The 27,569-nt window shown below is 42.9% G+C and overlaps 1 long non-coding RNA gene across 2 annotated transcripts; it reads right to left on the bottom strand.

Annotated features, from left to right (window-relative positions):
* Nucleotides 1-12,998: 12,998 nt before the first annotated feature.
* On the bottom strand, nt 12,999-16,357 carry LOC123138528 (uncharacterized). Of its 2 annotated transcripts, XR_006469231.1 has the most exons (4): nt 15,826-16,345; nt 15,709-15,747; nt 13,773-15,606; nt 12,999-13,303 (listed from the first exon to the last, which is right to left on the bottom strand). It is a non-coding gene; the product is annotated as an uncharacterized lncRNA (long non-coding RNA). The 2 variants fall into 2 exon arrangements; XR_006469232.1 differs by lacking the exon at nt 15,709-15,747 and having other exon boundaries at nt 15,826-16,357.
* Between the last annotated feature and the right edge of the window lie 11,212 nt (nt 16,358-27,569).

Genomic DNA, 27,569 nt, shown 5'->3' with positions numbered 1-27,569 from the left:
TCATGAAGCCGAGGCAACTGGGACAAGGTGAGGGGTCACTGGTGGATCACCATCCAACCTATACTAAGAAGTTTAGGATAAGTAGGTAAGGTATAATAGCAGGTTACAAAAGCGGGCTATGCATCAAATATAGGAGCAAATAATTACAGTAGCAAAATCTAATGCAAGCAGGAGAGAGAATGGAACTGGGCGATATCGGAATGATCAAGGGGGTTTGCTTGCCTGGAATCAAGAAGGGTCGTCATCGACGTAGTCGATCACAGAGGCATCAGCAGCGGTCATGGGGTCTGTCAAAGAGAAGAGGGAGGAGGAAGAGTAAATACAGAGCAAAAAGATGCATTTCAAGTTAATATGCAGAGCTAGGGGTGTTCTAAGGCGGTGCTACATGATACTGGCGAAGGGGGAAACATCCGGGAATGTTTTCCTGAAGTTCGCAGTTTTCAGATAGATGAAACGGAGGGGGACAGTTCCATGTTCACTGTGTTAGGGACGCGTGCCAAATGAACGGACTGTGTATTCGGATTCGTCTCGAAATTCTAAGCAGCATTCACATACAAAACTTTTTCATCCGATTTACATTATTTTTCTATGGTTTTCCGAAGTTTTAGTGTTTTTTGAAATTAATTAAATTCAAAATAAAAACAGAATAACTTTTATTACCTAGTACCGTTGTACCACAGTGTATAACAGTGGGGCTCGTTGGACTGGGTTGACCCATTCAACAATTGACTGGTCAACATGTGAATAGTGCAAGCGGGTCCCAGCTATCATTGTCTATACTTTAGTTAGATGATTTTAATTGTTTTAGTTTAGACAGCAGGTCCCGATGGTCAGTGGCAGAGGGTTAATTAGCACGGTTTTATTTAACTAAAAAGCTTATTTAGTGGGGCGTAACTAGTGGTTTAGCCCCTAATTATTTGGTTGGCCCCACATGGAAGTGGCCCAACCGGCCAGCCGGGGCGACACAGCAGGCAAACGGGCAGGCAAACATGCCTGGGCGACGGGCGAACCCGCCCAAGGAGGGCGCGGCTACGCTGGCGGGCGCTGGCCGCGGTGGCAGGCGGCGGCGCGAGGGGGGCTGGTGGCCAGGGGCGGCCGGAGCGGCGGGGCTGCAAGGGCGGGGCAAGCGACCGACAGAGGCGGGCAGCAGTGGGTCAGGGGGCGCGGCGAGGCGATGCGGGGCCAGAGAGGGCGGCGCTAGGCGGCGGGGCTACGCAACGGCGCGGCGGATGAAGGCGCGGGCTATGGGGGAGTGGCTGCGGGCGTCAGTGGCGGTGGTGGGCAACGAGCGGCGCGCGAACGAGCGAGCCGCAGCAAGCAGCGAGCAGCAGGAGCGGTGGGAACGGCGCGCGGCGAGGCACGGGTGGCAGCAGGTAGCGGTGAGCGGTCGGCTCGGACTGGTGCGCGCGGCTGCGGCGGAGGAGTAGCAACGGCGGGCCAGTAGTAGCAGCAGCATGACAACAGCAGTGACGGGAGGGCATGGGGCAGTGGCCGCGGGGCTGTCAGCGGCGGGGAGCAGCGTGGAGGTGGATAGGGGCGAAGCGGCGCCCAGGCGAGCGCAGGGGAGGGCGCGACAGGGCGTGGCCAGGCACTACCAGGGGTGCACGGGGCGCGACTGCGGTGCGGTGAGCGCTTGCTCACCGCGAGCTCGAGCGTGGGGTGGTACGGCATTTGGTCAGAGGGAAAAGCGGAGGGCAGAGGCGGGCGACCTCATCCTACGTTGTAGAGACGAGGGCGGCGAGGCTCGATGACGCTGGTTGGGGGCGAGTTGGGGAGGCGACGACGGCGAGTGCGGCACGGTTGCTTCGGGCACGGTCGAGATCCGTCGCGGGAGGCCGAGGCGGGGAGAAAGAGGAGGGGCCGGTTTCCCGTGAACAGGGAGGGGGAAGCAATGCGCACGGGTGGGCCGGCCTGCTAGGTAGGTGGGCCTTGATGCCCGAGGGAGGGGGTTTGTTTTATTTCTTTTGCTTTGCCTTTTATTTGTTTTCGTTTAACTTTTCTGTTTAATCATTTCACTTAATTCTCATATTATTTAAGCTTAATAAAAATATGAGACCAACACCTAATTCATGGTTTTATTCTAACCCTCTGCCCCGAAAAGTTTCACCCACATTTAAAATAGTTTAACATTTTATAAATTAGGAAAGACATTTAATTAATTATGAATGCCATTGTTTTAATTATTTTAAGGCATTTAAACTTTATATAAAAATATGGTTTTTTCATCAATAATACTTATGAATTATTTGGCACAGTATGAACAATTTTTGTTTTGACATTTTTAAAACTTTTAAATTTGAATTATTTTGACTTTGTTTTAATTTTGAATTTGAACCGGTTTGAACCAACGCGAGTTTAACAACAATAATCATGGTGACATGACATCATTAACAAGGGATTACTGTAGCTTAATTATCTGAGCGTTACATACTTAGAGGTTATCCAGATGACTGAGAAGACCAGTAGAAGATCGATTATATATGCATGATAATTCAAGAAAAAGGCCGACATGAAAACCATTGTTAAATAAGCACAAATAGTGAGCCAATGATGCTAACTGCAGAAGTTATTGTAGACCTGATTATTGCACAAGAAAGCAAATTAGAAGAAGAGGAAGCCTCTGCTTTATATCAAACTGTGTAGAAACACATTTAAAAAAAATCAATCATATTGAAGGTGATTTCTAATTAGGGCCATTCCAAACGATTTTTGGACCCCGGGCGTAGTGAAATATATATATTTATAACAAACTTTTGTACTTATTTAAACCAGTTGTCTAATAATATAGCTTTAATTAGTACACTTTCATAATACTTAGCTAGCATAGTCAGCAACATATAAAATTTTGCTAAATAATACGTGTTTGATATGCAGTTTAAATGTATATCACTAAAATTTTGCTTCTCCTGAATTTAGATTGTATTATATAAACAATTATCTTTGAATTAATTTTTAAAATTTTATTAACTCTAAGTTTACAAATATATATTTCTGTATATGTGTGTGTGTGTGTGTGTTCGTATATAATAATATCATTAAATATCACGATAGAGATTTGTAAAGCATAGAATCTAAGAGAAATATTGATAGTGGTTTCAAGTCTATTATTAGGTATAAACTTCTAGATTATGCCAAATGTGTCTTGCTACTTGGGTTCATTATCAAATTGGCAACATTTGCATGATTTGTATTTGTACTTCAAATAACACAGTTATTGTATTCATCGAAGAAGAAAAACAAATTGCAGACTATGTTTGCACACATATGATTTGATATTTGATAAGCTCATCTAGGGTGTGACTAGTTTAATTTGGTGTATACCAAACCTTCCTAGTTTATAAAATAAATTTTGTGCATTGATTTGAATATATAAATCTAGTTAACATATATTTCACTATGAGATGCATGACGTGTAAATTTGCTTCTAGAATTAACATAGGCTTGAGATTTCAATGATGCTCACATAAAAGATAATAGTTGAAACACAAAGAGAGCATCACAAAACATGTCACTTACACATTTAAGTCTAACCCTCTTACTATGCATAGGCATTTTATAGGAAAATAAATTATCAAGACAAGAAATAACTAGCATATGCAAATAGAAAGAATGAAGCATTAATAATTTTAACACAAAGAGAGGTAATTTAGTGACATGAAGATATATATTATTAATATGTGGTGTGAATTTGCTCCCATGAAAATTGGATCTTTTTAGGCATTCAAAAATAATCTTTCAGACATAATGTATAACTAGAAAGTGATGTGTCCCTTTGTCGCACGGTTTTATTGTTTTTTGGTTTTAGGGAGCTTTTCTTTCGTACTAAATCTCATTCAATAATGATGGGAATGCTTGCAACCTCGCATTACATAAAAACAAAATCAATGATACAACCACATCAACAACACATTTTCTTAGAACTAATTCTGAAATTTCCTTTGGCATATTAGATACATCGGGTTCAGCGACTTAAACATCAACTAATTTCAATCTTTGTCATTATCATCAAAAGATAATAGCCCATAAACTTCCATAACTAGTAGAATGCCCGTACGTTGCTACGGGCTATAATGCAAATACTTTAGAAAGATGAACTCTCAATCCAAGTATGCCCCTTAATAAAAATTGTCTGCATCTTAGGAGCTACTATAGGTTTGCTCCTGTGGTTTCTGGCCGGAAGTCGGCATCTTATCATGAGATCATAGCATTCTTCTCATTCGTTTTTCATTTCCTTTTCCATTTTCTTTATTTTCCCTATACAATTGGCATGCTCTTGCCCTTCTTCTATCAATGAAAACACAACTCTTCCTATGTTGCTTTCCTTTGTTCTTTTTTCTGTTGGAGATAAAGTTCTTGTGTTAGCGAGAGATGTAGAAATGCCTAATGGAACTGCAATTGATCAATCAAAAGCAGCATAATGGATCAAAACAAGCTCATCTCGAAGTAGTTGTAGCTAAATATTTTATATAATACTCCCTCCGTCTCAAAATAAGTGTCTCGACTTTGTACTAACCTTAGTACGAAGTTGTACTAAGCTTAAGACACTTATTTTGGGGTGGAGGGAGTATGCAAGAAAATACCCTTCGATAGTAAAGCCCTACCACCTCATCACTTCACCAAGCGTGCGATTATTTTCAATGTTGTGAAGCTACAGTTACGGGCATCTAACAAACATCAAAGCATATATTACAGAAATGTTCATTTCCATGTTCTCTAAAGCCCGGAGGTATTACAAACATGTTCATCTCCATGTTCTGTAAAGTCTGAAGGTCCTAAATTGGGGTATATGAACTAACAAGGCAATGCTACATTTCCAACATCAGTACAACAAGAAACTACACAGACCTAACAATCCATCATCCAGTCGCCGCCACTCGCAAACAACCTAACCCGTTTCTTTCAAATAACCACATGAACAATTAGAAAAGAGTAAATAACTTTGATGATATTTAAAAAAATGCATTAGTAAAACTTACAAAACCATAATTGCCTATCCTCTCCCAATATTATCCTTATGTTAAACCATAATTCTTGACACACCGTACAACTCTGAAAATCATCTTCTAAAGATAAATTGTTATTCTTGGTGTTAATGCCATTTTTTCTTAATTAGCATAACAATATAGAGTATAGTAGCGTTCTAAGCACCATACAAAATGAAAATCAAGCAAATGAATGTTGTCTATTTATTCGGAAGTATGGATAGGACTATACTAAACTCCATATTTATTTGGCATATGACACCATAGTAATCATTATTTGCTGCCAATCCAAGAACCCACGTCAGCTTTCCATCTTTCCCATCGCACCATCATCTCTACCTGGAATCTCAAGGCCTCAACCCACTGAATGAGTTCCCAAACTGCATGCACAGACAAGCAAAGGAGCAATCACTCTACCATGTAAACAAATGCAGCAAACATCATACATCGAGTGAGTAGTGTCAAGATTGGATCACAACGAGGAGAGCCTGTTCGACGTAGAGGTACCTTTCTCAGGGTACAGAACCGAGTACACGTCGGCGTCGGCACACCCAAACCCGCACCACCTTGCGTTGCAAAAGAGGCATAAATATTTTAATGGTTTAATATAAATCTTGTCAAATATATAGCGTTAGGATCTAATTGTGTTCATGCCAGACACACATCATATAGTTCCTTACACAAATACTATCTTTCCTTCAGTTCTCTGAGTCGGCCAGAAGGAGAGACCAATGAAGAAGATATATGTGTGCCTTCGCAAAACATATTATTGTTATATGCAATTCTCGAGTGGTTTGTAAATTGCAAGGCACCCTGGTTAGTCCCATTCCACTGCCCACAAAAAATAAATCACATTCCGGTGCCCATTAATTAAACCATTCTTTGTAGTAGCAACCCATAACTATGCAGGTATATTCTCTATTTGACATGGGATGTTAAAGAGAAAACCACGGCCATGTACTACTTTTCAAACAAATTTGTGCTTCTATTCAGACCTCAGGATGATGAATCAGACTTGTGAGAGGCCAAGCCTATTCGTATTTTTCAAATGCCAAAAATACATAATCTTGTTAGAAGACTTGCAATCATCGGAAACCTTCTACTGGTCTTTAGTACAAGCATAGATTTTGTTTATTTCAGCTATACTTCAGTATATATCAAAGGCAAATTTTAAGATGATCCCAACTGTTATGGACCGTGCATTATTTTTTATCCTAGGGTCAAAATTAAGTGAGGCAATAGGTCATCCAGGAGAGGTAATAGTTCGCCCAACACTCATATTGGGTAAGTGTTACAAATAATACGAAACACCAGAACTGGTAGTACTGGTTAGCACACTATGTGTATATTGTGTGAAGTTGTATGTTCAAAGGGATAATTAGATTTATGCCCCTAGCTGTGTCCCACTCGTCTGTTTTACCCCTAATTCCCAAAAGTCACCGGTTCTGTACAAGTCACTTTGCTCCTCTTATGCTTTTGCCGTTTGACCATCAATTTAAAAACTTTATAACGAATTCATACTAAATCAGAAAAATGCAAATAAGATACCAAAATGTTCAGAAAAACATCACCTATGTGTCAGTGTCATTTGCATTCATGAAAAAAGTGTTGAAAAGTGCACATCTGAGTTTTAGCTCTTTTGATACCACCATGAATAGTAAACTCTAAAAAAATTCAAATTTTTTTTAAAAAAAATATGGTGGAAAAGAACGACAAATGTTCTAAGTGCTTGCCAAGGTTCATTAGGGAACAACATTCGTGGAAGTCGTGGCAAAAAAATAATCTATTTTGGAGAGCTGATTGTTTTTTTTTGCCGTGGCACCCACGAATGTTATTCTCTGATGAAACTTGGCAGGCACTTCAAACATTCGTCATTCTTTGCCACCAAATTTTTTTTGAATTTTTTTTGAACTTTTTTAGAGTTTACTATTCGTTGTGGTATTAAAAGAGCTAAAACTCATATGTGCACTTTTCAACACTTTTTTCATGAATGCAAGTGACACTGACAAATAGGTGATGTTTTTCTGAACATTTTGATATCTTATTTGCATTTTTCTGATTTAGTATGAATTAGTTATGAAGTTTTCAAACTGACGGTCAAACGGTCAAAGGGCAAAAGCATAAGAGGAGCAAAGTGACTTGGACAGAACCGGTGACTTCTGGGAATTAGGGGTAAAACAGACAAGTGGGGAACAACTAGGGGCATAAATCTAATTATCCCATGTTCAAAACCTAGTAGTTTTCTACTATTTTTAGTTAATGTCATTGAACCTATTTATTTTCAAAAATTTAAAAAATATTCAAGATCCAAAGAAAGGATTCAGATGGGTGGGGATTCGTGGGAGGATTTTAGGGGGCTAAGAGGTTCATGAGAAGATTATTTTTTCCGTGATTTTCTCTCATGTTGATTTGACGGGAAATATGGGAGGAGTGTTTCCTTATCTGCCCGAGGTAAGATGTGAATGGTTGCAACCTTGTTTATTTACACATGTTAATTACCTGGCCTAACTATTTAATAAAATATATGGTTCAGATATACTCTTAGCACTTACCTCTCCCTGAGGTAAGAGGGATCATGTTAAAATTGCTCTATATCAAATGCATGAAAACTTGGACATCAGTGCATGCCTTGAATCATCTCTGAATGGCTTGAGCTTGTGCTTTGTTGAATCAAGATTATCCAGTGAACATTGCTACAGAAAAAAAATACATCACAAGCCTTCTAATAATATATTCATGTAATAAATATTATCCTACAACTAACGCCAATACGTCATCTTAGACTTTGGCAGCAAAAGTTCCAAATCATCTTAAATTAAAATATGCAAGCACATTATTTGGTGGTACTATAGTGAGTAAAAAGTTTATCCGAGAAAGGCATCTTCAATGCAATTTGCACTTTTTGTGATACAAAAAACTACAGAAAAAAATCATGGGTATAAACACACTATTAATATCAATGTTCATTTCAGAAATAGAAAAGAAAATCATTACCTAGCGACCACTCGACAAAGTTGAGGGTTGAACATCACCAACATATTACGAAGTTGATGGAACATCATGTGTCGGGATGTCAAGTCACTGGAATTTACTCGGTTGCATACCCCAATCCCTTGGCCAAAGAGTGTGATGACAATTAAGCTGAAAAACAAAACACATCTTGTGATGAAGCATTTGAATTTTGAAATAAGCAATTGTAGATATGGAAGGCATTAACAGGTCAGTCTTGCTGTTGCAAATAAATGTGGTGAAGATAGAAGAATATGCTAGGAGGGGAAGGTATCTTCAGCCTAATTATCTTACTTCAATACTTCAGTGCCAACTTCTACAAAGCAAAAGAACTATTTATAAGACAGGTTAACTCATTTTCTCCAATATGGACATCAGACAGCTCAGGTTGAGTGAAAGTTCTTAAACCCTGTCTGATTGTTGGACATAACACACATCAGGAAGGTTCAGATAACAAATCGAGTTTCCACCTTTAGATAGAACTGGCCATGGGAAGTGAATCTTTTCAGCTCAGACAGTATCTTGCATTGGCATTAGGAAACGTGTTATGACACCAGATGTCCAGCATGCACATAGTCCTATTAGTGATTTTACGTAACAAAGACAATGAACTCGTAGCAGCCTGTACATATTTACTATGAGTAAAACTACTCATCTGACATACAAAACAAAATCATGTACAAATTTGTTTACAACAAAGTACTTAGACAGTGCATCAAACTCAGCAAAGTATCCCACTTATGCCTTGGATGGATCGTTTTGCAAGGACGCACATACAACATATGTGCAGAGAGGGCAAATGATCTAAGAGAGAGGCGGTGGCGGCTTACGATGCGCTCGCATTTGCATGCGGCGTTGCTTCGGCTACATGGAAATGAATTGCTTCGACCCCAGAAGCCCCTTTATTAGTACGCATGTGACGACCATGGCACCGTGCTTAGGAGAGATACAAAATCATTTTCCTCTCTTCCTTTGGATCTGTCAATCGTGCAATCTATTTTCATGGAGTAAAAAACACGCCAGGATCTAAACGTCGATCTGGATCCAAGGTGATTAGAACGCGAAAAAAACAACATTGCTCTGGGAGGGGACGTAGTGCATACATATCAGGAGGTGTTTGGTTTGTGAGCAGTGTCGCAAACGCAAATGTAATCAAATTAAACTCTGTTTGGTTCTATGACGTTAACCGATTCCAGCAAATTGCTAGCGGTGGCCGACAACGGCGCTCATGTACATGCACGTGTGCCTGCTCCAATCACTAGGCTAGATACAGGGCTAGGACTGGGCGGGTTGGCTGGCCGGTGACCTGGTCTATGCGGCCGGCTAGCTGCTACACATAGCACGGCGAGGCACAACATACGAACCCATACAGCGACTGACCGAAGCGGCCGTGCACTCGTGCCGCTGTGGGATGGCAACCGATGGATGCCGGTTGCACACTTGCGTCGTAGCCGAAGGCGGAGCTCCGACGGCTGGTGTTGTAGGAGGTGGAGGAGCTTACTGTCAGCTTCGGCGTGCGGCCGTGGTTGGGAGCGGCGGCTCCGGCGACGCCATGTACCTCTGTAGGTTCCCGGTGGTCGGCGGCTCGCCGGCGGCCACCAAGGTGCACAGGCAGGGGCCACCTTAGGCGGAGCAGATCGTGAGGAAGACGCGGTGCACCGGCGACGGCGCCTGGGCGGAGGAGACTGTGAGGAAGACGACATCGTGGGAAGGGGCTTCGATCGTGCGGGAAAGAGACGGTTCTGATACAGGAGATTTCGGGCGTAATCAGATTTGTACTACGCCGGATCTGATACCCCCGTTAATTAGATGAGAGCGGAGTAAATAGCATAAAACTACTAATTTACATGTTATTGTTTCAAAAAACTACCACTTTTTAATTTTTCTCAGAAACATACCAAACAAGCGGTTGGCTGTTTCAAAAAACCCAAACCAGCGGTGACTAGTGTTTTAACCGTTTTTCTAACGTGCTAGGCCCACATGTCAGCCCACATGGGCACGCGCGCTCACGGTGCGGCAGTTAACGGCCGTTAGCCCAGTCGGTCCGGTCGGAACGAAAGGAGGCGGTCGGGCCGCACTCTCTCTCAGTCTCCCCCTCCTCTCCCCCGCACTAACCTAGTTGGGCGATGGCGGCGCAGCCAAATCCCGTCGGCGGCGAGTTCTTGAGCCAAGGCATCACCGGCTAGGAGGGTGGTGCCCATTCAGAGGTGGACAAATGCCTAGTTAGCTCGAGCTTCCTGGCGCAGCGGTCGTAACAGCCATCACCACCTGTGGCTCAGGTAGATCCGGCGAGCTCAGATCCGGAAGTCCGCGCGGCTAGGGCAGTGGCAAAGTGCATCCACGCGGATCCAGATGGCGGCTACAGATGGGCGTCATCCTTTGGTCGAGTTAGGTAAGAAATTTCTGGGCCCTTCATACGTTTAGTTCAAAATTAGAACTAGGGTTAGTACTTGTTTGTTCTTGGCATGGTACTGTATTTTATTGATTATGTCACTGTAGAAGAAAGTGCATTTGGTTAGTTCATTTGTTCAGTGCATTTGGTCAGTGCATTCACTTTAATTAGAAAAAAGTTCAGTAATGTTCAATGCATTTGGTCATTGTTTTAAGTTTCAGTGACTTAAAAAATAATTTGTTTGTCAATTTAATCCTACAGCTTAGATGATGAGATTTGGGACATGAGGCTACATTTTCAAGGAACGGATAATATGGAGAGAAAGTTTTCAATTTCTTCAGATATCAGTTATCTGACCATATTAGCATTGGTTGAGTTGGAGGGCTATGGAATGGATGCTTTTCTGACTTATGTAAAGGAAGAGGGAAAGGGGCTGGAGGGGGTGGTGAACCTGGATAGTGAGGAGGCATTATAGGAAATGCTTGACTTATTTCTTGATAAGAAGGTACTGAACATCACTGTCAGAAAAGCTACTGATCCAAGCCCATCATATGTTAATATGGATCACATCATGCTTGAGGAACAGATTCCCATTGATCATGTTGGTGAACATGTTGTTTATAGAGTTTCACAAGAAGGTGTGCTGCACCCTGCCTCTAATGCTAGTTTGCCACATGTAACCCCTGATGATCCCTACCTGAACACACAGCAAAGCAGCAATTTGAACAAGGGGAAAACAATTGTGGAAGAAGAAGATGTAGAAGAAGAACCAGCTGAAGATGATGATGATGAAGATGAAGGTGTACCAGAAGAAGAAGATGACAAATCATCTTCAGATTTTGAGTTCTTTAGGGGTGATTACAGAGGGGAGAAACTTTCTTACAAAGCTTGGTGTAGGGGTGAAGATGAGGCAGGCACTGATACTGCTGAGCACTTTTGTGGAGCAAACTCAGAACCTTCTGACATTTTGGCAGGAAGAACCAATTGTTTCTGAAGATGAACAAGCAGAGGATCATGCTGCTGTAACTACCAAAGGAGCCAAAAAGCTTAAGCCAGTTAAAAACCTGGCCCAACTAGCAAGTCTCACAGTGAGCCCGAGCACATCAAGTTTGAAGATTATGTCCCTGAAGCTGATGAGTATTGTTTTCCAGGTGATTTTGGCCTAAGTGATGAAGAGGATGTTCCAAGGCTGCCATCTGGATGGAAGAGTAGGAAGAAGTAGAAGAAGGAGAGGAGATGTTATGATCCATCCAGGCCTGATGCACATGAGCAGTTTTCGATGCATTTGTGCTTTGAAAATGTAGTTCAGTTCAGAGAAGCACTTAGAAATTTTCATGTGAGGACTCTTAGGAATTATGAGTATCATAGAAATGAACCAACTAGGGTTATTGCTTGGTGCTCTGAGAGAAAACATGGTTGTGAGTTTTACATAGTTGCCTCCAGGATAGCTCATGAGGCAACTTTCAATATCAAGAAGATGAACCTGGATCACACTTGTGGAGCAAGTGGAGAGAACACAAAGATGACAGTCAGCTGGGTTGCTAAGGTTTGTGAGGATACAGTTAGATCCAAACCTGGAGCTGGTGTTGACACAATTATGTCATACAAAAAGAAAAAGTATGGTGTCCATGTGCCTAAAAGCTTGGCATATAGGGCAAGGAGGCAAGCAGTTGAGGTTGTGCAAGGAGATCACAAAGTCCAGTATCACAGATTAAGGGACTACCTGCAGTGTGTGCTAGATACCAACCCTGACAGTAGGTGCATAGTAACAACACATGAGGACCCACTAAACCCAGCTCCTACCCCAAGGTTTCATTATATGTTTTACTGCTTGTTTGAATGCAAGGAGGGTTTTCTGAATGGATGCGGGCCATTCATAGGTAAGTATTCAGACACAAATGTATATGATATTTTTGCATTGATATAATTAGGCACTCATGTGATCATGTTAGCAGGTCTGGATGGTTGCTTCATCAAGCTAAGCACTGGTCAGTAGATATTGGCAGCTACAGGGAGGGATGGCAACAATAACATCTTCCCAATAGCTTTTGGTGTTGTTGATAAGGAAGAGACACTACACCACGGTCAAGTATTGGTGACACATCAATCTGTTGGCATAGGGTACCTTTGCCGACAGATAACTTGTAGCTATCACATATGCTGACAGAAGATAAAAGAGTCGGAGGACTTGCTGTGGGGAAATGTATTGCCGACAGAAGTTCACTTGCCGACACTTTTTTAGCCGGCATACACCCTACCAACGCTGATAGATAAATTGTCAATGTACACCCTATCTATGCCGACACTTAATCTGTTAATGTATACCCTACCTATGCCAACAGATGGTATGTCAATGTACACCCTACCTATGCCGACACTTAGTCTGTCTAAATAGATCTTTAGCATTGCCAACATATGGTTTGTCTAGGTAGGTGTGTACTTATGCCGACACTTTCTTTGTTGGAATGTTTTTGCCAACATATAAATTGTTGGTAAGATGGTGTACAGCCAAAAGAACAATTGGATACTGCTCTGATTCAAATGTTACTACAACGATGTATTGTTATCCACAAACAGGATCAAGATGAACACATATTGCACAATCATTGATAATCTGGTACCAAAAATACATATATATTGATCACAGGCTTAAACACAAGTCAATCTTGACATAGCAAAGTTTGTCTATCTTACAACCCTCCAGGAAACACAAGTCACATAAAAGTACCCCTATTTGCTAAATGGTCCAAAACACTTGAGTTACATCCATGAGCACAAGATTTCTAATCCATAACACTTAAGCACCAAATGGTCCAGAACACACATAAGCTTCATGATTACAATTGAGTTGGCTGGTACAGCCAAATGCTCTATAACACTCCAAAGTCACCACATCTATGTGTACTAGGTGGCTGATTACCTGAAAATACTCCACAAGAATTTGGTAGAAAGTGTAGTCAGCACAAGTTCTTTGAAGCTCATAGGGAGATTGGCAGCCAAGAGAAGCACAAGTTTGAAAATAATTGTGTTTCTACGTTATCTGATGAAGTAGAAATAAAATGTACAACTTTAGACAAAAAGCTGTAGTATGTAAAGTTCAGTTTATGCCATGTGATCTTCAGATTGTGACCATCAAGGTGATAACACCAAAGTGCATGTTAACTCCTAAGCAATGTATGTGCGCTTCAGATCATGTTGTGTGTTTTTTCATATTTTAATTATAAACTACATCATGTGGAGTTCAGTTTTATCATCAAGATACAGAACGTTTATCTAGTAATGTTATAAGTTCGGGCAGAAATCTGGCACTCTAGTCGAGGCTCAAAATGATCTATGTATATTTATGAGAGAGAAACAATAATCTTAATGTATCTGTTATGTCGTAATACCTGCACACCTCCTGGGCACATTAGTTGCCTTCTTGTCATCCTTGAGCTACAACAATAACCGCTACTTCATAGAATAACCATTGCCTTCTTATCAATATGAGGTTGCTTCTTCCACTGCAAATTGCTCTGAAAAAATGCGCAAACATGTAACAACCATCCCGCAAAAAAGAAAAATATGTTCAATATAGATAACTCGGCTCACCATCAATAAAATCATAAAGTACGCATCATACTATAAGATTCAACTCTCATCTCTCTACTACTTCTAGCCAGGATAGGGATGAACAGGATGTAGTTAGTTATGTTTGTTCTAGCACAAGGGCCGTGTTTTGCAATAGGGCGTACATATTTTAGTGGTTCTAGTGGTTCGACATTTTTGAAAAGCAATCAAGTTCATACGTTGCAGCGAATACAAAACAAATAAGTGTTGTATAGAAACCTGTAAAATAACTTACGAATCAAACCACTTCTATTATTTTAGTGGTTCAAAATGAATGGTGTCAGAGATACACCATATGCTCATGCACATGAAGCAACATTGTCGACTAACATTGATTATTCATGTTGCAACTAATGTTCATATCAACAAATAAAGAATTTGTAGATAATGGCAGCTCAATACTCATGTGACATGCTTCCAATTGCAACAGAGAAAAATTCTATTTCAGCTTGTTACACGAAATTCACTGATAAAGTTTAGCACAATGCAATGGTTCATACTTTTCAGTTTAAGATGAAGGATATGAAAGATAAAACAATGAACATACTAAGGTTACGGGAAAAGGCATAGGCAGCATAGCATATAGTTATATGAAACAACACGCCTAAGACATTTCCAAAAATATAAAAACATAAGGTGTTGCATTCTTTCTTTTAGATAGATTGATATGACTAAAAAAATACAATGGTCGATGAGAGGGCAAAAAAGCGACAAGATATTCTTTCGTATATCAATGCCAGCTAAAAGTAATAAGAATTACAATAAAAACATAAGGAACACGCAAAATTTGTTAAGAGCTTTTGAATTACACTTTGGCTCGATTTTTTTGCTGGTACATTTCCTCATGAACATATTTGCTTTACTAATAACCCTCCTATAAACATTCAGCTGGATGTTGGTGCCAACTAAACAAATAGAACATCTTTGTGATGAAGAAATTATAGGAAAATGGTATGCTTCTATCAACATCAATGTACCAGAAGGCACATGTTACAGCAAGCAACTGAAGGATATACAAAATCCTATCAAAACTCATGCTCTTTTCAAATTTCAATTTGAAAAAAGGGAAAATTAATGGTAGTAGAGGACAATGTACAGAAGAACATAAATTTAAAAGACTTATACAACTATTTTGCTATATACAACCATATTCTGGAATAGAGGTAGTATTCTACAGTGATATACACAACGTAGGAATCATGAATAATACCGGTAATATTGTCATGGCAAAATCTGAACTGATCTAACTGTAGGCTGTATATCAATTCTGAATGTGGTGTACTTGGAGTAGATATAAATTGCAGGTAGAGTTAGATGGAACACATAAGATGCTAAGCCATGAAATTTGTTAAAAAATAAAGAAACAATTCATCTTCGGATTCTTCCCTAGAAAATAATCAAGAAATAATGCCGATGGATCTTAGGATTCATGTCAAGGTGCTGCTGATGAAGACTTGAACATTAATCTGTGCTATCATACACCTCGTCCCTGTAAATCTCAAGCTCCTAACTTTGCCACCACCATCGTAGCATCCATCTCAAGCCTCTAATCTCCTCGTGGCCAGCGCTGATTCCTCTGTTGCATCACAATGACAACAACCCATCCACCCAAATCTGAAACCAGTGTAGAACAAACTGATAAATGCAAAGTATATCGGTAAGTAAACAAATGGACTAAAAAGGCAGCAGTATATATATATTAATAGCAAGATATACCTAAGTAAACACTAACTTCAGTAGCACTCAATCCCTTTTCTGCATTATTAGACTTCTCAGTACAGATCCAACAAGTAAACTTCTTAGTAAATGGGGATCCTCATCATCGCCACTTACCAAGCAAAGACAACTTCCTCTGGCCTGCAGCACTTGGAGAGATATGGCCAAGACGATGCCGCTCTGCAGAAACGGGCATGCGACTGATGGATCTGCAGAAGGGGCTTTGCAGGAGAGAAAAGGAGCGGCGACGGCCGGAACAAGGGCCGGGGACGTGGTGGAGGGCGGGGGTTAGGGCGGCGGATGTACTGAGGTCGGCGTCGGAGCTATTGGCAGCCGCGACCCCGGTGGTGGCAGGGATGGAAGGGGGTTGAGGGGCACGGTCCGCACGGCGGTGTGCACGGACGACGGTGACAGCAGCGAGGGGGAGCGCGAGGATGACGAAGATACCTTCACCGGCGGCAGCAGGGATGGGGGTCCGGGAGCGCGTGGATGAGGACACCTTCACTTCCGGCGGCAGGGACAGGGGATGGAGCCATAGGTCGCGGCGGCGGAGGGGAGTCTGGTGGGATGGAGCGGGTGGATTGGGTTAGGTCTCAGATTTTGGGGATATTTGGGCTGTGTGGGACTATGGATCAGATCTGGGCCGCGCGCAGCTGAAATTTCCCCCCTCGCCCGCTAAGTTAGCCGCTAAAATTTTCAAGGTTTCGTTGCTTGACACGCGTACACATATGCCGACACTTAATTTGTCTCGATACACCCTACCTATGCCGACATATTGGATGTGGCTAAGCACGTACCTACGCCAACGGAAAATCTATCTAGGCCCACACATACACCGACAGACAAGATGTAGCCAAGTACTTGCCGACTGATACGTCGTTGCTATGTAGTTGCCGACACATAATATGTCCATAATGGCATACATTTCCCGACACATGATACAAGGACAAAGCTGGAAAGCTATGCCGACATATCTTTTGTAGAGCTTGGTGGACCTTTGCCCACAGAAGTGTGTCACCTAAACTCTACCGTGGTGTAGTGAGATAGACATCTGGACATGGTTTCTCACACAGTTGAGAATAGTCATTGGAACTGGCAATAAGTTTGGCAAATATACAATTATGTCTGATAGACAAAAGGTATTGTTCTCTACCTAGTCTTTACAATTGCATTTACACTTGCCATGACTAAAATGTTATTCAGTAGTAACACTTAAGATTACACTACATTGAGCAGGGATTGTTGAATGCAATAGATGATGTATTCCCTGACTCTCCACAAAGGTTTTGTCTTAGACATATTTATGCCAATTTCCAATCTACTGGTTTCAGAGGAGAGGAAATTAAGAAACATTTAGATCAGGCTGCTTATTCCTTTACCAAACATGGTCATGATTTAGGCATGGAGAATTTGAAAAAAGAAAGTTTAGAAGTTTGGCAGTGGTTGTCACAGATACCAGAGCATACATGGGCTAGGTATAAAATGGACACTGTGTGCAAAACAGAACTAGTAGTGAACAACCTTAGTGAGGTTTTCAATAGAATGATATTAGATGTTAGGAATAAGCCAATCAGGACTATATTAGAGGGCATAAGAACAAAGCTGATGATTAAGTTTCAGAAGATCAGAGAGAAGACAGAGTCAAGCAGATGGGACATCACACCTACTTATTCAGAGATTTTGAAAGAGGGGAAGAAGCGGGCTAAGTATTGTGAAGCATACATGACAGGTCCAGGCATATGGCAAGTCACAAGTAGCTCTGAAAACACATATTGTGTTAATTTGAACAAAGAGACCTATGACTGTAGGAGGTGGGACATGACAGTTGTGCCCTGCAGTCATGCCATTGCTGCAATGCAAAAAGTGAAGATACATCCTGAAGACTATGTGCATGCTTTCTTCAAGAAACCCATGTATTGTGAAACATATAAGCACATAATATTCCCTGTGACAAGACCTGACCATTGGCCTCATACACCTGGTGATGATATTTCTCCACCTGTTTTTAGAGAAAAAAAAGGTAAAAAATAAACTGCCAGGAGGAAAGGCATGTTTGAGGTGCCAGCTAAAAAGGATACTTCTAGGATTGGTACAGTGACATGAAGCAACTGCAAGAAACAAGGGCACAAGATCAACAATTGTGGTGACCCACTCAAACCTAAGTTCCAGATGAGGATGAACAAGCACCAGGTAGGTCCTTCAGTTCCATTCATTGCATTGTTTCATTCATTTCATTTGTAGGAAAATAGAGCTAACTAATCTTCTTGTGTAGGAAAATAGAGCTAACTACTCTGAGGCTGGTTCTTCAATGGCTGCAACTGCACAAAGGCCACCAAGGGTACCTGCTGCCTCTGCAACTGCACCAACAGCTCCTCCAACAATAAATGAGTTAACACAGAAATCTTGTAGGTAAAGGAAGAGGGTTGCTTCCACATCAGTAGCAGCAGCAGGTACAACATCAGCCTCCAAGAAGAGGAGCACCAACATTGAGGTTACAACAGAAGCACCACCACCTCTCAAGAAGAGTAGGATGAATACCTCTTCAGCAGCACCAGCACCACCTCCCAAGAAGAAGAGCACAACTATTTCTTCAGCAGCAAATAACACCAGGTCATCAAGGTCTTCTCCAACAAAGAACACCAGGTCAGCTTCTGCCAATAGAGCTGGCAATGGATCTTTCATTGCTCCTAGACAATCTGCTACAAGTGCTGTGCAGGATGGGTCAAAGAGGGTCAGGAAGCCATCTGGGAGGCTGAAGGATTACTTTTATGCAAGTGGTAACTAGCTCAAGTGGTTGAACCCATCTGTTATCCAAGGTTGTTTATGCAAGTGAACTATTGGATTTGGTTTGTAATAACACTACTTCAGTATGTACTTGGTACTGTTGGATTTGATTTGGTTTTTAATATGATAATGTTTGTGGATTCAGCACTTCAATTTATCTGCAACTTCAATTTATATGCATCTTCACTGAGAAAATGGTACATTGATTCAGAAACATCCAAATGTTACATACTCACTGACCAAAATGCATACATTGATTCATAACTCTCTCTCTCTCAAATAGACTTACAGATAGAAAGATAGATAGATAGATAGATAGATAGATAGATAGATAGATAGATAGATAGATAGATAGGTAGATACATAGATTCATCAATCATAACGCTCGAAGAAACGAACCCACTTGGCCCTAGTAGCTGGATGGGGAGCCATGACTGCCCTCATCCTTGCCTAGCTAATGATCTGCATGAAGGTTCTTCCCCTGCCACCAGTGAAAACCATCTCTAGTTCTTCATCATTGCATTTCTCCAGTACCTTGTCGGAGAGTCACCGGTTGAACTCCTGTTGCTGCTCATCCTGGGCCGCCGCAAGTGCCCTCTGCCTGCGCGTCCTCCTCCTCCTCCTCTGTGCTGCTGCAGCACTAACCTCCATAGTCTCCCCCTCCTCTTCTGTGACATCTCCCATGTCAGGATCCATCTCTAGGGTTTCTTTTGGGTGGCGGCTGGTCGAGTGACTGGGAGAAAGGGTGGGGTTGGGGAGGGGTTTATATTGACATATGGGGTTGGGTTTTGGTAGGCCTAGGGTTGCATTTGGTCAGAGACTAGTGGGCCACTAAGCCCAATTACCCACACAAATAATATATGTAGGCTAACACATAATACATAAGATCAATTTGAACACTTAATAGCATAGAAGATCCATTTCCACTACTTAGTAGCATAGGTGATCCATTACAACTTACTTAAGAACATAGGAAATAAGGTTCTTACATAAGAAACTAAAGTTCAGATGCATGGCCAAACACTAGGTTAACTTCACGTTGCCCCAAAATGTACACCCATATAATCACTTCATACTGATAGGCCACATCCTTATATATAGGCCTTGGATGTACTTACTTCGCCAACATCTCACAGCAACTTCAGGACTCAAGGATGGCCTTGATTTGCTCTAACTTCTCCTTGCTGGCATACCCATCTTTCAGCAGCTCGGCAACAACTAGCTCAAGCTTTTCCTTCTCCTTCATAAGAACATCTCTGTCAACTTGAACATCCTTCATAGCCTTCCTGGTGTTCTTGATGATATCAGCTTGGCTCTGCAAAATGCACCTTTGCTCTTTTGCAAGTTTAAGCTTTTCCATCTTCACCTCCAACATAGCTTTCTCCTCTAGCTCCTTCTTCTTCTTCTCAAGTTCTTCCTCCTCCACTTGTTTTTGGTGCACATTCTTGTCCACCCTACCATCCTTCCAATCAAACATCTTGGATACATCATCAATAAGCTTGGTGTACTCAATGCAAAGCTTGTCATTTTCAGTCCTAAGCTTGGCCAACTCCCTTTCATGTTCACTCTTAAGCTTGGCCAACTCCTTCTCAAACTTCTCCTTGTCAAGTACCCTTCCACAGTTCTGCTCATGGAACATTTCCCATAGCTTGCACAAACATCTTTGAAGAACAATAGGCCAAGGCCCATCAACCCACTCTACAACACCACAATTCACACCATTTTCCTGCATTTGTAAATGTGATGAGTTATTAGAAGTGGACTAGTAGCTTATTTCAATTCCATGATTAACTTGATAAACTTGAAATTTGTGGCTGTCATATCAAACAAACTACTGCATCATATCAAACATCAGTGAACATCCATGGCAGAAAAGTTAATTGGCATCTAACCTGCACTGGGCAGCCATAGAAACGCCTTCCAGTTACAGGCCAGTCAAAAGCAACATGCTTAATAGGCCTCAGTTGGTGCGGAATGCACTTGGGAGCAAGCTCAAGTTGGCCACAGAAAAAGGGCTCCACAATGGTGTCTGGTTCCTCCTGCAACCAAAATAACCAACAAACACTCGTTTCAATCTGAACTCAATACCAGAATCAACTTGCACTGTTAATTTAACATGAACAGTAAAAAATCACCAAATCAGCATGAACCATAACACTGTACAGAGATGAACCCTAGGTTTCCTAAATCCTACAATCAAAACCCACCCTCACTAATCAAGAACAATATCACACACACAACAACAACACTACACTCAGCCAGATCCATGGAGGTATCCTAGGCCTACTAGCACCTAACCCTAACCCTAGGTGTGGCAAAGAACTTACATAAGTCCCATGTCCATGCTGACGGCCTCGCACTCCTCCTCCGAGCTCATTTCCTCGTCGTTCCAGGAAGGCATTGCGGCAAGGAGGTCGACGGCGACCGGCGGCGAGCTCGTACTGGAGCAGGGGAGTGCGAGCAGGTGCGCCCGACCGACCGAGGGGGTTTATTTACCCCAGTTCCGATCGGGCCGGTCGGCTAACGGCTGTCAACGGCCGCGCCATGAGCGCACGTGGACACCTGGGCTGACATGTGGGCCCGGCACGTCAGAAAAATGGTTAAAACGCTAGTCACCGCGGGTTTGGGGTTTTTTAAAACAGCTGACCGCTCGTTTGGTATGTTTCTGAGAAAAATTAAAAAGTCGTAGTTTTTTGGAACCATAGCCTGTAAACCAGTAGTTTTATGCCATTTACTCGATGGGAGCGCCTCGAGCTCAGCTGAATTAGATATAGTTATGTCTCATTCAGCTGATGTCAGGCTGACGTCATCCCGTATGTTGACTGCCCGCTTTGCCCATGTTGTTTTACTGTGGGTTGGGTTGTGCGTTGTTGGGCTTGGTAACATGGGCTGGCATGGGGTGCATTGTATGCCGCTCCAAGACGTGCTTTTCTTTTCTCATTTTGTTTGTGCTTTCTTTGTAATTTTGTGAACAAACTGGCCACAACTATTTTACGTATAAGCCTTTGTATGTACGTATTTTATTGCTAGGCTGAGTGTGTTATGTGGTACGAGAGCATGTGGAAGGAGAGCACACGTATATTACCGGCAAAAGAAAAAAACACATTCTTAACAAAAAAAAATGAAGAAGATATGCACGGGATGATAGAGGAACATGCACCGTATTCCGACTTTCGGTAAGGTTTTTTTCATTGTTTTTTTCTTTTCATTTCGCCAGTAGGAGCCTTTGGCGCACAGGACATGCCCGGTTTTGTTCCTCGGCTTGTCTAATATTTCAGAAAAAAATTAACAAATTGCTTAAAAAATGTTAGATGGCTAAAACTAAGGAAAAATATTATACACCATAAAATTTAAAAGAGTATAGGTTCAAACTTAAAAAATATTCTTCAAGTATTTAAAAACATGTTCACCATGTATTAAAATTTTATTCATCATGTATTTACAAAGTGTTCACCGGTTACTAAGAAAACATTCGTTGAAAAGATTCACGACATGTTTCTAAGGATATTAGTTGCATATTTGAAAGAAAATAATGCCACACATTTAGAAATTATTCGCAAGGTTATAGTCTATTTGAAACTGTTCACTTCATATTTGGAAAATGTCGTCGTGTATTTCTGAATGTTCACCGCATGTATAAAAAATATTAGCGAATCAGAAAAAATATTCGTTAATTTAAAAACTCTTCATGAACTTAAAAAAAATCACAGTATGAAAAAGTTCATAAATTTTAAAAAGAGAACTTAAAAAAATACCTTCATGGTTGCGAGTCGATGGTTGACATACAGCTGAGGACCCTTGACAAACACACACATCTCCTAGTTGCGAGTCGATTCTCAACTTGCAAACTGGGGGTCCTCAACAAAACACACACATACACCCTAGTTGCGAGTCGGTTATCGACATGCAACTAGGGACCCTCCACACACACACACACACACACACACACATCCTTAGTTGCGAGTTCGATGAGCGGCTTGCAACTAGGGGCCACGACAAAACACACACACACGCACCCCCTAGTTGCGAGTTCATGGTCAACTTGCAACTCGTGGCCACGAATAAACACACACACACACATACACACACAATCTAGTTGCAAGTCAATGGTCAACTTGCAACCGGGGGTCCTCAACAAAACACACACACCCAGTTGCGAGTCGATGGTCGGCTTGCAACTGGAGGCCACGACAACACACACACACACACACACACACACACACACACACCCCTAATTACGACTCGATGGTCAACTTGCAACTGAGGTCCTCAATAAACGCACACCTCCTAGTTGCGAGTTGACGTTCAACATGCAACTGGGGACCCTTGACAAAAAAAGACACACGCACACACACACACACCCCCTAGTTGCGAGTCGGTTATCGACATGCAACTAGGGACCGTCTACACACACATCCTTAGTTGTGAGTCGATGAGTGGCTTGCAACTGGGGGCCACGACAAAACACACACACACGCGCGCGCGTGCGTGCGCGCACGCACACCCCCCCCCCCCCTAGTTGTGAGTCGATGGTCAACTTGCAACTGGGGGTCCTCAAAACAAACACACACACCCTAGTTGCGAGTCGATGGTCAACTTGCAACTGGGGTCCTCGACAAACTCACACCCTCCATGGTTGCGATTCGATGGTTGACATGCAGTTGAGGACCCTTGACAAACACTCACACACCCCCTAGTTGCGAGTCGATTGTCAACTTGCAAACTGGGGGTCCTCAACAAAACACACACACCCCTAATTGCGATTCGGTTATCGACATGCAACTAGGGACCCCCGACAAACACACACACATACACACACACATAGACACACACTCACACATCCTTAGTTGCGAGTTTGATGAGCGGCTTGCAACTAGGGGTCACGACAAAACACACACACACATGCACCCCCCTAGTTGCGAGTTCATGCTCAACTTGCAACCGGTGGCCACGAATACACACACACACACACACTAGTTGCAAGTCGATGGTCAACTTGCAACTGGGGGTCGTCAACAAAACACAACCCCCCCCCCCACCAGTTGCGAGTCGATGGTTGACATGCAACTGGGGACCTGTTAACAAAAAGGCACACACACACATTCCTTAGTTGTGAGTCGATTGGCGGCTTGCCACTGGAGGCCATGACAGCACACACACACACACACACACCCTAGTTGTGAGTCGATGGTCAACTTGCAACCAAGGGTCCTCAACAAACACACACACCCCTAGTCGCGAGTCGACGGTTCACATGCAACTGGGGACCCCTTAACGAAAGGACACCCACACACCTCTAGGTGCGAGTCGGTTGTCGACATGCAATTGGGGAAACAAACACGCACACACACACACACACCCTAGTGATGAGTCGATGGTTGACATGCAATTGGGGGCACCGACAAAAACACACACACACAACCCCCTAGTTGCGAGTTGATGGTCAACTCACTGGGAGGGCTCAACAAAACAAACACCCCCTAGTTGCGACTCGATGGATTACATGCAACTAGGGAACCCTTGAGAAAAAGACACACACACACACACACCTCTAGTTAGGTAGTCGGTTATCGACATGCAATTGGGGACCCTTCAACAAACAAACACCCCCTAGTTGCGAGTTGATGGTTGCCATGCAACTAGGGCCCTTGACATAAAGACACACACGCACGCACGCACGCACGCTAGTTGTGAGTTGGTTATCAGCATGCAACTTGGGACCCTCGACAACACACACACACACACACACACACACACACTTAGTTGTGAGTCGATGGGCGGTATACAACTGGGGTCCATGACAAAACACACACACACACACACACACACACACACACACACACCTCCTTAGTTGCAATACACCATTTTATATCTCATCCAAATGAGCCGATGTTCTACTTGCAAGAGGCATGCGGGCACCCACAGTTGCGAGTCGATGATGGACTTGCAACTAGGGCAAATTGCAAAATACAGAAAAAAAGCCAAGTCGCAAGTCAATTGTCGAGTTGCAAGTGGCATGCGGGCAACCACAGTTGCGATTCGATGGTGGAGTTGCAAGTAGGGCAATTACCGAGTTGCAAGTCGATGGTCAAGTTGCAAGTGGCATGCAGGCACCCCACAGTTGCAAGTTGATGGTGGAGTTACAAGTAGGGCAATTACTCGAGTTGCAAGTTTTTGGTCAAGTTGCAAGTGCCATGCGGGCACCCCACAGTTGGGAGTCGATGGTGGACTTGCAACTAGGACAACTACAAAACTACAAAAAAACCGAGTTGCGAGTCGATGGTCGGGTGGCAAGTGGCATCGAGTAAACAACCCCTAGTTGCGAGTCGATGTTCTACTTGCAAGTGGCATGCGGCTCCCCCATAGTTGTGAGGCAAAAATGGTGGACTTGCAAACTAGGGCAATTAAAAAGTACAAAAAAAGGCGAGTTGCGAGAAGATGTTCTTGCAAGTGGCATGCGGACACCCACGGTTGCGAGTCGATGGTGGACTTGCAACTAGGGCAAATTGCAAAACTGCAAAAAAAGCCAAGTTGTGAGTCAATGGTCGAGTTGCAAGTGGGATGCGGGCAACAACAGTTGCGAGTCGATGGTGGAGTTGGAACTAGGGGAATTGCCCGAGTTGCAAGTCGATGGGCGAGTTGCAAGTGGCATGCGGGCACCCCATAGTTGCGAGTCCATGATTGACTTGCAACTAAGACAATTACAAAACTACAGAAAAACTGAGTTGCGAGTCGATGGTCGAGTTGCAAGTGGCATCAAGTAAACAACTCCTAGGTGCGACTTGATGGTCGAGTTGCAAGTGGTATGTGGGCACCCCACAATTGTGAGTCGATGGTGAACTTGCAACTAGGGCAAATTGTAAAACTGCAAAAAAAAACTAGTTGCAAGTCAATGGTCGAGTTGCAAGTGGGATGCGGGCAAGCAGAGTTGCGAGTTGATGGTGGAGTTGCAACTAGGGCAATTGCCCGAGTTGCAAGTCGATGGGCGAGTTGCAAGTGGCATGCGGGCACCCCGCAGTTGCGAGTCCATGGTTGACTTACAACTTGGACAATTACAAAACTACAAAAAAAAGCGAGTTGCGAGTCGATGGCCAAGTTGCAAGTGGCACCGTGTAAACAACCCCTAGTTGCGAGTTGATGTGCTACTTGCAAGTGGCATGCGGCCCCCACAGTTGTGAGGCAAAAAAATGGTGGACTTGCAACTAGGGCAATTACAAAAGTACATAAAAAAGGCGACTTTGCGAGTCGATGTTCTACTTGCAAGTGGCATGCGGGCACCCACAGTTGTGAGTCGATGGTGGACTTGCAACTAGGGTAAATTGCAAACTAATAAAAAAGCCAAGTTGCGAGTCGATGGTCGGCTTGCAAGTGGCACGCAGGCATCCGCCATTGTGAGTCGATGGTGGACTTGCAACTGGGGAAAATTAGAAACTAATAAAAAACAACCAACACCCCTAAACAAAAAAGTAATCTGATTTCATCGCCGCCAACAATCCCCCCCCCAATGCTGGCTTTCACTTGGATGTGCTGAGTTGCAATTGCGCTCGGGTTGAGACGGTTGCAACTATAAGAAAAAAACTAGAAAAAGAGGGATCGATTTCATCGGTGCCGACAACCCCCTCTTCCCCGACTCCCGGTTGCGGTCACATTAGATGCCCTCAAATGTTTGTTTGGGCGGTGTTCAGTTGCGATTGCGCTCATGATGGGGCGGTTGCAAAATTACAACAAAAAACCTTAAAAATGAACCTATTTCATCGGCGCCGACAAACCCTCCCCCAGACGCCCTGGTTGCGTTTGGGTGCTCTGAGTTGCAATTGTGCTCGAGTTGGATCGGTTTCAACAAGATACAAACTATAACAAAAAAATCACGGTCGTTGACAATCCCCCGGATGTAGACACATCATGCATCTTGCAACTATTGTATTACAGGGAGAATCAAGAGGACCACGTATGCGGACACACCTTTTTCTTTTTTGAAAAAGAGGATAATATGATTTTGGCACCACATCCATTACATATTAGTATGTTTGGGGGGGTGGGGTAGGTACTGGACAACACACACCTTCTCTGAACACATCAAAAAAAGAACACATCATATAGTGCCCTTGCATAGTTCAAAAACACAGAAAAAGGAAAACATCAGAAAAAGGTGTTGAACATGAGGGAAAAAGTAGAAAAATGCTAGCACATTGTTTGTAGCACCCCTCACATTTTCTTTCTATCACATCATTAGAAAAAGGGTATTGGACATGAGATAAAAAATGAAAAATGATGGCATAATATCTCTACCACCACCATCCTTTATGGTTCTGTCGGCCTCAAAGCATTGACGACGCATACTAGGTTGATATTTTTTTGAGACAATGTCGCGAAGCTTTTATTGATTCGTCACAATGTTTACAGGGACGGATGGTAAATTCCCGGGGTGTCCTAACCAAACATGGCGGCCACCACTAAGAGATAAAGCATGCTTCGCTAAGTTGTGAGATTCAAATTTGAGCTCGTAAACTCATGACTGAAATTACAAAAATCAAAAGCTAAAGAATGTTCAACTATCTCATGAATAACTGCACCATAGCTCGCGAAATTCTCTTTGTTTAAGTCCTGCACCACCGTTTTGTAGTCCGATGTGACTTGTATGCGCCTCAAATTGAGATCATCCGCCAAAGCGAGCGCTTCTCTGATGGCGAGAGCTTCCAACATCGGGGGATCCACAATGTATTTGAAAGAGAGAGTCGACGCTCCCATGAACATACCTCTATCATCTCTGCAAATGACCCCAACTGCTCCACCATACCTGGTAACTACTACGTCAACATTGAACTTGGCATCCCCTTGGGGCGGGGCTACCCATCGCCTCGGCCTGGACTGGTTGGAGTGAGCGTCGATGGAGATCTTGCATTAGTCACTTGGACATCACCTATATATTTAGATATGAAACTGTCAACAGAATAAGGTGGCTGAAATATATGCTCGTGAATTGCCTTCCTCCTGGCGGCCCAAATTGCCCAGAGTGTCACCACTAGTCGGACAAAGAGTTGTTTCGTCAATATTTCATGCATAGAAAACAGCCACTC

Source organism: Triticum aestivum, chromosome 1B, assembly GCF_018294505.1.
Source record: "Triticum aestivum cultivar Chinese Spring chromosome 1B, IWGSC CS RefSeq v2.1, whole genome shotgun sequence".
Classification (NCBI taxonomy): domain Eukaryota; kingdom Viridiplantae; phylum Streptophyta; class Magnoliopsida; order Poales; family Poaceae; genus Triticum; species Triticum aestivum.
Note: the sequence above shows the minus strand (reverse complement) of the source record. Positions and strands in the feature narration are given on the sequence as shown.